The sequence below is a fragment of the Ochotona curzoniae genome, unplaced genomic scaffold (genome assembly GCF_017591425.1).
Source record: "Ochotona curzoniae isolate NIBS_2020 unplaced genomic scaffold, NIBS_Ocur_1.0 scaffold_2453, whole genome shotgun sequence".
Taxonomy (NCBI): Eukaryota; Metazoa; Chordata; class Mammalia; order Lagomorpha; family Ochotonidae; genus Ochotona; species Ochotona curzoniae.
In genome coordinates, this window is record NW_024467094.1 from 24,198,043 (window position 1) to 24,212,175 (window position 14,133).

General features: G+C 40.6%; 1 pseudogene; it reads left to right on the plus strand.

The window, feature by feature from the left end:
• Positions 1-475: 475 nt before the first annotated feature.
• LOC121170058 overlaps positions 476-14,133 on the plus strand; it is a 42,289-nt pseudogene continuing 28,631 nt past the window's right edge.

Genomic DNA, 14,133 nt, shown 5'->3' on the forward strand with positions numbered 1-14,133 from the left:
CTACATTTAATTAGAATCGGAAGGCAGGGGTTGGAATCCCATTTTGCTTTTCTACCCGTGCGACCTTAGATACATCTCTTATCTGATTATGAAGTACTTCATGTAAAAACAAAATAAAACAAAACAAAAAAGACAAGGTCACCTTTACTTTTGTCATAAGATTGTTTTAAAATTTAGAACAATAACTCTGCAGATGGCTATGTTAACACCTGGACAATAAAATTTACTTAGTCACAAAAACTTAATCCATGTTGCTTATGAATTATTGGGGTATATTTCCTTGTCATCTTTATCTACTAAATCCAATCATACATTTTCCTCACTCACTCAAGTTAGGATATAGCCCAACATATTGACTCTATATCCTAGTTTTACATTCGAAAAGTTGGTGGGTCAAAGCTCTTTGGCTCTGGGCCTGAGGAGCTGCTCTGGGTTGATGGTGTTATGTCACCCACAGCATTTCCCTAACATCATGATGGGCTTATGCTAGAATCCCAAATTTTTCCTTAATGGATTGGCAGGAATGATGAAATGGAAATAAGGAATGGAGTACAAAAGCTACCTAGTGTCTGTAGATGGTTATTACATGAACTTGCTACTTACAAATACAGAAGAAAACACAAATGGGATATTGTCTGGTTATCTTGGTAAAGTTTAATCAGATATAAATATGTAATAATTTATTTTATATCAGAGGTGTTGAAGAAGAGGAAGATTGGGAGATGAGAGAAGATCAGAACATCTTTGGTGGAGAGATGTGTGTGTGTGTGTGTGTGTGTGTGTGTGTGTGTGTGTGTATGTATGTATACATGCAATAAAGATTTTTCAACTTGAAGGAAAAAAAAAAACATATTCTCAATACTCAGGCCAAAGACAAAAGTCTTTAGTCCAGCTTTGATGGTCCCCAGAGTGCTGATGGGATTCGTATCACAAAGGCAATACACAAGTAGGAAGCAATATGGAATAAGAATAAATCCCTAGTATTGCTGTGCCATTTTCCACCTGTGTGGAAAATGTATGAGCTTCAAATGCCTTATCTCCGATGGAGGTAACACTACATATCTCGTCGGCTGCTGTCAGAATTAAATGAGATAAACCACCAGTAAGTGTTTAGTCTAGTGACTTGCATATCCAATAAATGTTGGGTGTGATTTATCTTTGTTCCCTGAAAGCAGACAGTTACAAGTTCTTGGTTATCCCTCTCTTTGAGAGGTAGAGTCTAATCCAGCCTCGGAAAGAGCGCTGACTTTACTGACTTGCTTGGCCCATGGAACACAGTAGACATTATATTCTTGGGTTTTCAAAACCAGGTCCTGAGAAACCAGTCTCCTAACATGTAACTCTAGAACCTCATCATCATACTCGATGGAAGTGCAATCAGATTCATGCAGAGTTCCATAGCGAAAACCCAAGGACCTCAACCAACAGACTGTATCACTCCCCAGCTGGGACTGAACCACGAGGGCTGTCGGTTCCCCACTCCTACAGAAGCCATTTCAGTGATGCCACACAAAACCAAGATGAAGTCATGCCCACCAACCCCTCCCTGAATTTCAGATTTGTGAGCACAATAAATGATTGCTATTGTTTTAAGCCACTTAGATTTGAGATGGTTTCTATCAGTAGATAATGGGAACAAGGGTCAACATTTGGTGGATAAGAATTTTAGAAAAAGAGATGAGAAAGGAAAAAAAGATAACAATAGAAGGAAGGAAGCTTTCAAAATAATAATATGAGAAAAATTCCCAGAAGTCAACTTCTAAATTGAAACCAAAAGAAAATAAAAACACTGGGTGTTCAGCATAGCACATTACAAAATACTTCATTCCTAGGTATGCCATCCCAAAGTTTCAGAGAAGACCCTAAAGCACTAAGAGATGATCCTAAAGGTTTCCAAACAGTATGAAAAGGGTCACATACAAGTCTTAGAAGCAAGTTGTTCATACCGGCAGTGCTGGGTGCTAGTTGACCAGGAACAAATGCTTTAAAACCAATGAAACAGAAAGCATTTTGAACCTAGAGTTTCATTCACAGATGATTACTTGAGTCAGGGGAAAATGATTTTTAAAAAATGCAAAGTTCCAATGATTTTCCTCTGCCAGGAAATCAGTCAAAAATAAAGCCAATTCTGAGATCCTGGATAGAAGTATCAGGCACCAAGGAATTCCCAAGAGGAAGAGGATGGGAAACCCCTGTGTCTTCTGCCAGTCAGGCCTGCAGACCCATCAACCTGGCTGGAGAATGGAGAATCCAGCAGGGATGGAAAGGGCAAAACGGAGCAAGTAAGTTGCTGATGCTTCGACTGTGTTGCAATGAGATTTCCAGTTCAGTCACTAGCAACAGTCCAACTAATGATAAGTGAAAAAAGCAAGTAAGCATGCTCAAAATGTTAAAGGAACTCTTAATTCTTTTTTTAGCTAAATTTGATTATATTTTATGATACAATTCCACAGGCTCTGGGATTTCCCTTGCTCACCTCCCAAAACTCCCCCGACCATTGATTTCCCCTCTATCATCACAACAGTCCTTCATAAGCAGTCATAAATCCATCGTTCTGCTACTTGAGTGCATCCTGACATTGCAGGTACAAACATTGGCAAAGAGTCCAGCATCCTATTGTCAAGATATATTTAACAGAAACTCTTAATTCTAAGAAAAGTAAAAAATTAAAGAGGATGGAAACGCAGCTATTGTAGTCTAGAAAATTATCTGTGATACTGTCAAATGGTCACGAATAATATCAACAGAGCCTCTTTAACCCAAATTTGTGAAACTTTAAATATGATCAGATTTTAAAAATATGAGAAGGAAAACACCTATGTCAGGAATAAGATTCACTGTCTGGCACAAGAGCTCAGTGGCTAATCCTTCCCTTGCACGCACCAGGATCCCATATGGGTACCAGTTCATGTCCCAGCCGCTCCACTTTCCATTCAGCTCCCTGCTTGTGACCTGGGAAAGTAGTTGAGGATGGCCCAAAGCCTTGGGACTCTGCACCCACGTGGGTAACCTAGAAGAAGCTCCTGGCTTCAAGATCAGCTCAGCTCTGGTCATTGTGGTCATTGTGGGAGTAAACTAATGGATGTAAGATGTTTCTCTCTGTCTCTCTTCTTCATAAATTGCCAATAAAATTTTTTTTAATGGAATAGGATCTAGTTTAATAGAGAGGAATCATCTACTGCCAGAGTAAGAATTCATTTGTATCTTTTTTAAAAAGGGAGAAAGCAGCATAAGCAAGGATTTGAATACAAGGCAGTATATAAACCCTTAAGCCTACATGATGATAACAAAAGCCTTTCAGAGAGAAGATTTGATCAGAAAGGGCAGGGACAGATACAGGTTTAGGGGGGAGGCAAGGAAGATATACACAACACACAAACCTTAGGTGCCCAACTATGCAAATGGCTGTCCCCTGATAATTTATACCACAAGCAACTCTTGCCTGAGTCTTGACTCTAGGGGAGAGTATCAGCTAGCCTAAAGATGGTGATAGAAAGAGCAGTTTGTAGAAAAGAGGAACTCTCTGCATTCCAATGCTAGGTTCCCAGGAGTCCCTGGGAAATATATCCAGCAGGAGAAGCCCAGAATCTGTGATGACTACAGATAGATATCCCTGTGAAAACAAACAAACACCCAGCCCCAGCCCTCCAAAGACATGGCAGACAATGTTTTGTTTGCCTATTGACGACTTAGCATAATATTTTCTCAATCTTGGTATCGTATCAATTTGTGACAGTACAATTGAAGGCTGATGCAGGACTACATTGTCTACGGGGCCAGCCAAGGAAATCGGCAGTGTGGTCAGTGGCTGTAAATATCCTCTTGGTATTTTGATTTGTTTACACTCAAGTGTTCTCTCGGGGGCTCGGAGGGTTCTGGGACACACTGGCACCAGATTTTCAGTGGGAAAGATCAGTTGCTGAGATAAGGGTTGGGGTCCGCCTTGAGACGTGCCATGAAGAAAAGATCTGATTTAGCCATTAAATCCCTCAAAAGGGTGGTGAGCTTGACTACAACAATGGGGTATTCAGAAGAACACTTGGTAGGCAGGAAAAGAATTTTCAAACATGAATGCAGCAGAGGCTTGGGGACTGAAATGTCACTCCCTCTTTTTTACAGGGACGCTGATTAAACCTCAGTAAAAAAGAGTCCAGAAGTGCGTTTCCACTTCCTATGGCCAAGCGATTGTGAAGACCAAGCACTAAAGCCAGAGGACAGTAAAATATGCTGAAGCTTGTCCCAGAGAAAATTTACCCTTGATGCACATGGTTCCCTGTGGGTGGTCCTGGCTGAACTTAAGGGGGATGAGCTCACTGGTCCTTCTCACTCTAAGATGTGTACTAAAAGACTGGACTATTCCAGAAGCAAAATCTTTGACATAAAGAAAGGACAGAGCCATCAGCTAAGGAAGAAATGGAAACAAACAGAGAAGGGTCATGCATGTAGACAAACACATGCGTACAAGGAGAAGGCATCCTAAAGACACATTCCCCAAAAATGGTGTAGGGCAATGGAAAGATTTATACCTTTCTGTAGTGGGTGGCCCTGCAAAAGCAAAAAAAGGGACTCTGGAACTAACACCCTCCCCAACACACACACACACACACACACCAAGAACTAAATTAAAGGGATTCTTCAGTGTCTGGGATTCTTCAGAATGAAATCTCTTGTTTGTATTTAGTGTAGAGTGTTTTCCCTAAAGGATATCCTGTTTGAGATTAGTATTGGCTGGTTCCTCTTAACATCCTTAAAGAAACATCCAGGGGAACTAAATAGACCCCCACCCCTCCAATTGCATGCCAAGTGATTTGTCTAGGGGAGGTCAGGTTGAGAGTTAACACGGAGCAGCATGGATTCTGCTGTTCTCACCTCCTCCTGCAGGTTCCTGCAGCTACCCACAGTCCCCACAACATCCCAGAGGAATTCTGTTCTCACTATTGGCATCTCACAGCGGAGCAGTGTGAAACGCAGTAACACTCCTGGCTACTGCTCACCGTCCTCCCATCAGCCTAAAGATAACATATCAACTTCACAAAGCAAATGAATTAGTGAACAATTCTCAATTAGAATGATTGGAAATACCAATGTTATCAAGCAATTCAATAATAGTTTTGCTCTAAAAAATGTTGCTCGGTATTTTCCTCACCAGATACAAAATATGAAATGTCCGGCCAATGTTTCTATTGCCTCTTCTTTTAGCCATCATGCTGAATCATTTAAAGCCAACTGCCCTAACACCATACAGAAAGCAGAAGCTAAGAACTGGGAGACAAATTCTATGAGGGAACTTGTACCGCTGTGTTGCTGAGGGTACTGCCTCCCTCATGCCACTTAGCCAACTTTTGTCATCTGCCCTGGCCATCAGCTTGGATTTTTTTTTTTAAGATTTATTTTATTTATTGCAAAGTCAGATATACAGAGAGGAGGAGAGACAGAGAGGAAGATCTTCCTCCCGATGATTCACTCCCCAAGTGAGCCGCAACGGCCGATGCTATGCCAATCCGAAGCCAGGAGCCAGGAACTTGTTCTGGGTATCCCACATGGGTGCAAGGCCCCAAGGCTTTGGACCGTCCTCGACTGCTTTCCCAGGCCACAAGCAGGGAGTTGGATGGGAAATGGGGCTGCCGGGATTAAACCAGTGCTCATATGGGATCCCGGGTGCATTCAAGGTGAGGACTTTAGCTGCTGGCCACACCGCCAGGCCCCATCAGCTTGGATTTTAAACATAGCCTATGTGGACTACTACAAGCGCCCCTCTGTTTCCTCTGCTTTTAGATGTACTCTCTTCACTTTCACAGCAGCAAAGCTGAAGAATTTACTTACTGTCCATCCCGCTTTCCCGTTGAGTCTCACCTAACTTTCACTTTCCTGAATTCTGCTCCTTATATCCAAGATTTTGCCTGAATAGCATATCAACCCCCCAATCCTTGGACAACCAGGTCTTAACTAAGCGTTCTCTATGGGAAGGATTTCAATACCCCTTCTGTCCCACATATTGTCTTCCTGAGTCCTGGCAGATGTCAGTTCTGTTATCTAGACTCATTTGTGGGTTTTTTTTTAATCTTAGCTCTGATTACATGGTATTACAACTGTTTATTTACAATATCTTTTGGTATTAATATCTAGCACAGTGCCTGGCAAGGTACATCTCTAGTGTAAATTTCTTGTGAATGGACAGGTTGAAAAAATATAGTCAATGAGCTGAAATAAGTTTCCAAATAATGGCAGTTTGCTTGTTCGGGGTTTTTCTCAAACAAGTCAGATAGTTGCCTCCTTTTAGGGTAACTTGAAATGCAGGCTTGCAGAGGGAGGAGCCTAGTGGCCTCATTCTCCAGGCCAGAGGGTGGAGATGCAGGGAGGAGAGTTATTGCTTTGGAAGGAAGCAGAGTTAGGGGAATAACTGTCAAGCACCTGGACTGAGAGAGAATTCTAGAACACACTTCAGCTTCAGAATTCCCATGCAAACTTGGTGCTTATAATCAATCCCCCTTTTTTATGAAACTGAACATTACAGAATTTAATTAGCTTTCCAGGATCAGCTAATTTTGTTTTAAAGATCTATTTACTTTTCCTGGAAAATCAGATTTACAGAGAGAAGGAGATACAGAGAAAAATATTCTCCATTCACTGGTTCATGTCCCAAGTGGCTACAATGAACTGAGCTGAGTCAATCTAAAAACAAAAGCCAGGAGCTTCTTCCGGGTCTACCACATGGGTGCAGCATCCCAGGGCACTGATCCCTTCTCCGCTGCCTTCCCAGGCCACAGTCAGGGAGCTGGATGGGAAGTGGAGCAACCAAGACACATAACCAACACTCATATGGAATCCCAGCGCGTAAGCACAAGGATTTAGCCACTAGGCCATCATGCCAGGACTGATCTACTAATTTTTAAGTGAGAAAGCCGGGATTTGAACCCAGATCCTTCCCAGGCTTTTCCTCTGTGCTCCTTGAAGTGATCTCTGTTCAGGAAGCAGTGTGTGGGTTTACACAACCCGCAGCACAGAGATATGGCACATCTACCCAGGATCCTTGTGCTTAAGGATTTTTGCAGAAAACGGCAAATCCAAATTCAAAACCCACAAAAAGAAATACTTAATGAATAGCAATGTTTAGCATACAGAGACACAAAGAGAAGCCGTTTCTGATTTAGGGCTGCTTGGCTAGGCTGGCTAGTTTTACATATCCCACTCTGGGGTCATCGAAGCTGTGATGTGGAAAAGTTTGAAAAGTGCTGGATGCATGTGGAGAGAGCAGGAGCCTGAAGACATAATTGCTCTCCAGACTCGGGACACTGCTGAGGCTCCAGCCAGGACCTCCGTGGGCCAGGGTGGGGAAGTGAAGCAGCAAGAGGTCATCTGGGAACCCAGAGGTCTGAACCAACTCTGAACCCAAGACACCTCCCCTTCCCAAACGAGCAGCTGCCAGCTCAGGGATCTGCTGTCTTGTCAACGAGGTCAAGTAAAAAAAACAGTGACGTCTGTACCACCCCGAAAGAGAACAGTGAGGAGGAAAGTTTGAAATGTAAATTTGCAGACTGGACTCACTGCCCAGTTGGCCAGTAATCTGCTGGAATCCTTCCTCCACTTACATCTCACTGTCACTTGACTTGTAAACAGGCATGAATTTGTCCAGCAAATGCAAAACTTTAGTCTTTAATTCCAATTCATGTCTAATAAATATGTGCCACATTTAATCAACATTAACGTGCACATTTTCACAAATAAAAATTTTTTAAAATAATAAAACATAATGCATATTTTCTTACATATTAACATCTCTGATGATTGAAATGCCTCTTAAAAATGATGTTTTGTAAGTTAATAAATCACTTTATTTCATTTCTTAATGTCACATTAAATAGTGTGTTTTGCCAGCAATGATTTCTTGGAGACAAAACAATGTATTAATCTTGGATCCAAAATAATGTATGAAGCTTTTACACATGCTTTTCTAGATTAGCACTATTGATGTATCAAAGTTTAATGAGTTTTAAGGATCACAAGTTGTTGATATTTGTCTCCTTGTGATCGCTTCAAATGAAACCTTATACAAGAGTCATTACAGGAATTGTCTCTGTCAAAGCAGAAACTGGGATCCATGGATCGATAAAGAGTCTCCTGGAATGCCCTGAGGCAACTCCATGGTCATGGAGAATCAAATGACATTAGCTAGTTGAAGGAATAAACATATTGCAAGTATTACAATATACCTACACATATATTACTATATATTTATACATATACTATATATTTATACATAAAACATACTGTAAGTGTTAATCATGTTATTTATTTGCACATTTGATTTAAATCATATGCCAAGAATAAAAAGTTCCTACACCAGAAATAAAACTTTACAAAACATTTGGGCCCAGCCTTATGGCCTAGTGGTTAAATCCTCTCCTTGTATATGCTGCATATGGATGCCAATACATTTTCTGGCTGCTCCACTTCCCATCCAGCTCCCTGCTTGTAGCCTGGGAAAGCAGGAGGGGATGCCCCAAAGCCCTGGGACCCCAAACCCATATGGGAAACCCAGAAGAAGCTCCTGACTTCTGGCTTTGGACTGGCTCAGCTCCAGCCATTGCAGTTACTTGGGGAACAAAGCAGCTGACAGAGGATCTTTCTGTCTCTCCTTCTCTCTATAAATCTGCCTCTCAAATCAAGATAAAATAAATCTTTAAAAAACTTGCAAAACTATTCAGCTTATCGATGAGATGAACATATAACTCTGATAAAGCTTAAACAAAAAACATTAGAAATGGAAAAAAAATCTGTATCATATAGAGGAAGCTGCTTTAGCAAGTGCATTAATTAAGTGCAGACACAAAGAGCATTAAAAAAAAAAATGCTGCACTCTCCTCACCTACATAACAAACATTTAAAGATAAATTTAAATTTTTTAAAGTAAGAAACATAAAGAAAATATGGGGGGGGGGGAAGCCCAAGGAAAGTGAAATGTAGTAATTGATAAAAGTAAGCATAAAGAATAATTAATGATCACGCACACAAACAAAACAGTGGAACTGATTCATGTATTACCTAGTTCTTTCAAAAAGTAATTATCTAATCTAATAAAGGACAAAATAAGAAGTAATAACAATAGAAAAAAACAGCCATAGAAAGGAAAAATGAAAATGATTATGTCAAACAACTGCCAAAGTGTGTGAAACTTACAACACTTGGAAGATGGGAGCACTTTCCGTGGAAAAGAGAGACTGCCAAGAAACAAACAAAAAATAAACAGATGAATTGTGAAGTGTTTAAAAACATCCACGTTTTGAAGCCATTGTGGACTACAGAATGAATCTGTCAAACGTCTAGAACCTTCACAACAGCACAAACATCTGACAAAGACACCATTTGTATCACACTCCATCTAATGCACACCAGTGCAAAGGTTACAAAATAAATAGTGCAAAGACAGCTGAGCAGCACATCGTGTAGCCATGTATCAGAGCCACCTGAAGTTGCTTTGGAAATCCAAGAAGAAATCAACGTGAAGAAATAATGTCCTCCAATGGTCACGTCAAGAGGTGAAAGGGCAAAAAGGCTCACGTTAATACATGGAATCTAACTATGCCACTGGAGTGACTTTCCTCACACAAATGTAACAGTAATGGAAATTGAGAGAAGAAGAATGAGTGAACTTGGTCTGCTTTGATTTTGAAAATTACAAAGCTGTATTAGTTTAACCACTTAATGTTAGCATCGCAAAAAAAAAAAAAATAGATAAACCCATGGAAGAGTAGACACACTCCAAAAATACAGCAAAATGGAGACAAATAAATGAAGGTAATGTTAACATTAGCATAGTGGGAAACATCAATTAACATTATATAACTATTAGAAGACTTAGGAACATCTACTATAATCTTTATTCAAAAACAAATTCCATTTTCCCCATAACCCTGCCTACATTTATTATTTTTTAATTTTTCAGATGATAGGCATTCTAACGGGGGTGGGCTGAAATCTCATTTCTTTAAGATTTATTCTGTTTTAATTCGAAAAGCAGATACAGAGAGGAGAGACTGATCCTCATCTTCTGGTTCACTCCCCATGTGGCGACAACAGCCACAGCTGGGGCCATCCATCCAGGAACCAGGAACTTTTTCTGGGTCCCTCCAATGGGTGCAAGGCTTAGGCACTTGGGCCATCCTCCACTGCTTTCCTAGGTGATTAGCAGGGAGCTGGATCAGAAGTGGAGCAGCTGCAACATGAGCCAGTGCCTATATGGCATGCTGGCACCACAGCACCAGCCCCTCAGTGTGGTTTTCATTTGAATTTCCCTGATGACTACTGATGCTGAGCATTTTTTCACGTGTCTGTTGGCCATTTGTATTGCATCCTTGGAAAATTGCTGGTGTATGTCATTTGTCCATTTCTTAACTGGATTATTCATTTTATTGTGGAGCTTCTTGAGTTATTTTTATAATCATCTATCTGTTGCATAATTTGCAAATATTTTCTACCAATCTGTTGGTTGACTTTTCACTTTGCTGTTTCTTTTGCAGTGCAGAGCTTGTTACCTTATTGTGATTATTGTGATTCCATTTTTTTTTTTTTGCTTTGCTTTAATTGCCTTGATATCCTAACCCCCTGTTGGTGGAAATGTAAAAGAGTACAACCACTGTGGAAGAGAGTATGAAGATTCCTCAAAGAACTAAAAAATAGATCTACTATAGGAGCCAGCTATCCCATTCCTGGGAATTTACCCAAATGGAAGGAAGTCAGCATATGAAAGTTAGTTATACTTCCAGGTTTACTGAAGCTGAGTTCAAACTAGGTAAGATGTAAGATCAAGCCAGATGTCCATCAATTGATGACTAAAGAAAATGTCATTTACATAGTCTACAGAATACTACCCAGCTGTAAAAAAAAGAATGAAATCTTATCTTTTGCAACAAAATGAATGCAACTAGCAACCATTATGCAGAGTGAAAAAGCCAGTCTGAAAAATACAAATATCATTTCTTCTGAGATGTGGTAGCTAATACAAAACGCATAAAAGAATGTAGGAATGAAATTGTCACTTTGGGATATGAATGTTGCTTTCAGTCCACGTTTATGCTGCAGTGGAAATGTAGTCTTGAGGTCTTTTTACTTTTTACCTATTGAATATAATGATTCATGGCAAATTCTATGAATACAGATTAAAATTATGTCTGTGAAAACATTGTTGATGAGAAGGAAGGGAAGGAGAGGTCTGGGTGAGCAGAGGAATGAAGTATGACAGTCTTCTTGGAACTGTACCTATGGAAATGCATATTTGTTCTCTTCATATTAACTGGGCTGGCACTGTGGCACAGTAAGCTAAACCTCCATCTGTGACATTGCCATCCCACATGGAAGTTGGTTTGAGTCCTGTCTGCTCTACTTCTGATCTAGCTCCCTGTTAACGTGCCTTGGGAACCAGTGAAGGATAGTCCAAGTCCTTAGGTTCCTGTACCCACACAGCAAACCCAGAGGAAGCTCCTAGCTCTTTGATTTGGATGAGCCTAGCTCTGACCATTGCTTCCAGTTGGGGAGTGAATCAGCAAGTGGAAGATCTCTCTCTCCCTTTCACTCTCTTTCTCTCCCTGTCTCTCCCTCTTGAACTCTGACTTTAAAGTAAAATACATGAATCTTTTTTAAAAGGGCACAAAGGATGTTGTATACTGATGAATATCAATTCAGTAAAAAGATATATAATTAGAAATATGTATGCACATAGCGCAAAAATGATCCAAACACACAAGAAAACATGAGACTGAAAGGAAAAGAGAGACACCAGGACAATAACAGAAGACAACTTCAACACCTCCCTGCCATCAATAGACAACTGAACCAGATAGCAAACCAATGCAAAAATACATCAGAGCTGAACAAAATGCTACAGAGCCAAGGTTCCAAAGAGATATTTACTCAACATTTCATCCAATAGCTACAGAATACACACTCTTCTCACCAGTTTGTAGAACACTGGTATATAGCTCATACAGTCAGCCACAAACTTGAAATCATATCATGTGTTTTCTCAGACTACAATAGAACAAAACTAGAAATCAATGGTAAGAACAATAAAAATTTACAAATACACAGAAACGGAACAACATTCTGAATGATCGATGGATCCCCGAAGAAATGGAAAAGAAAGTAAAAAAAATCCTTGAAACAAATTTAAATGAAAATGCAACATGTCAAAACCTTTGGTATACAGAAAAAAAAATCAAGAAGAATCTTTATAGCAATAATTGCATATATTTTAAAAGAAAGATTTCAAATAAACCATCCAATTATGCTTCTCGAGGTCTTAGAAAAGCAAGAATAAACCAAATCTAGATTGGCAGGAAGAATAAATCCTAGTGTTACACAGCATAGTAGGAGAACTATAGTCTACAACCCAGTATACAGTATATGACATAAGGAAGGAACTTCAGGTCTGCTCCAAGTCACAAAGCAATATTTAAGAACTATAAATATTTATTGCTGATTTGACCAATAGCTGTTATATAACTACAGAAATGTCACAGGAGCCGGTACCATGGTATATAATATGCTATGCCTCCACCTGCAGGACTGGCATCCCCTATGAGCGCTGACTGGAGTCCCAACTGCTCCACTTCTAATTCAGCTCCCTGCTAATGTGCCCGAAGAAGCAATGGAAGATGGCTCAAACCCTTGGGCCCCTGCATCCACATGGGAGACCCAAATAGAACTCCTACATCATGGCTTTGAAACAGCCCAATTCTGGCCTTTGTAACCATTTGGGGAGTGAACCGGCAGGTGGAAGCTCTTTCTCTCTCTCCGTGTCCCTTCTCTCTGTAAATCTGCCTTTCAAATAAAAATCAATCCTAAAAAAAGTAATGTCACAATGTAGCCACAAATATATGCAGTTACTGTTAACAAAAAATTTAAGTGTCTACCTGGGACACTTGGAACAAATGGATATAGTTTAGAGAATACACAGTAGCAGATAAACAAGTCTAGAGATTTAACATACAACATGAAGACTAGAATCAATGTATTTTTTGGTATTTGGAATTCTTTTTTAAAAACAGATTTATTTGTTTGTTTATTTGATTATTTTAAAAAGTTACAGAGGAAACCATAAGAGATATCCCCTGGATCACTCACCAGATGGCCAAACCAGGGTTGGACTAGGCTGCAGTCAAGAGTCAGAAATTTCTTCCGGGTCTCCAACATGGGTAGTGGGGACCTGAGCACTTGATCCATCTGCTGCTGCTTTGCCTGGCCACATACATATACACATACATACATACATACAGAATCTGCCATTTGTCTCCACATTGTTGACTTTCTCCACCAATTAATCTGCTACATCATTTAATTGGAAAATCGTGTGATTCAGCTCCACGGTGCAGATGTGCTTGCCTCAGTGTCTGTGTAGCTGCCAGCGTTACCCCCCAGGCAAGTCTCATCCACAGAATGGGTTCCATTAGTCCCACCTCGTCTCCTTCCCCAGCTACCAGATCTATTTGGGTGTGTTGTCATTTTGTTTACCCTTCCAGCTCAAGTGCAGTTGATAGGAGCTCCTAATTAGTGTTAGCACCCAGTTAGTGTGGGGACAACACTGTTCCCCCAGTGGAGTGACAGCTTAGAAACTGGAAGATCGACGGGTGCCTGTGACAGCACTTGACCTTGGGGTGCCTTCAAGCACTCGACTGAAGCAGGTCTTTATGCTCTACTCCTTCCTAGTCAGGGAGGAAGCTGCCCTTGGTCCAGCTCCTGCTTGACCTCCAAGGACCCGAGAAAGCAGGTACTCTGGAGGCTGATGCTGCCCCTCTTCTCTGGTCCACAGATCGGAAAGCCAACATTTGCTCCAGATCCCCCCAGCAGGTCCTTCCATTCCCACGGGCAACCTCCTCAGCAGACCTGGTGGTGATCATCTAGGGGAAAGTCCTGTGCCTGTCCCCTCTCTTGAACTCAGCCTCATCTTTATCCCTGCTGCTCCCAAGGAACAACAACCAAAACAAAGATGTTGTTGAGTGGCCAGATTCCTGGTTCCTCTGTTTTCTTAGAAACTGTCCTTCACCTATGTTTAACTGATGGAAAAAAAATTAATCAAATCAACATTGAGAGAACAAAATTACAGCATGCAGGTCATTAGAAGTAATTGTGACCATGATG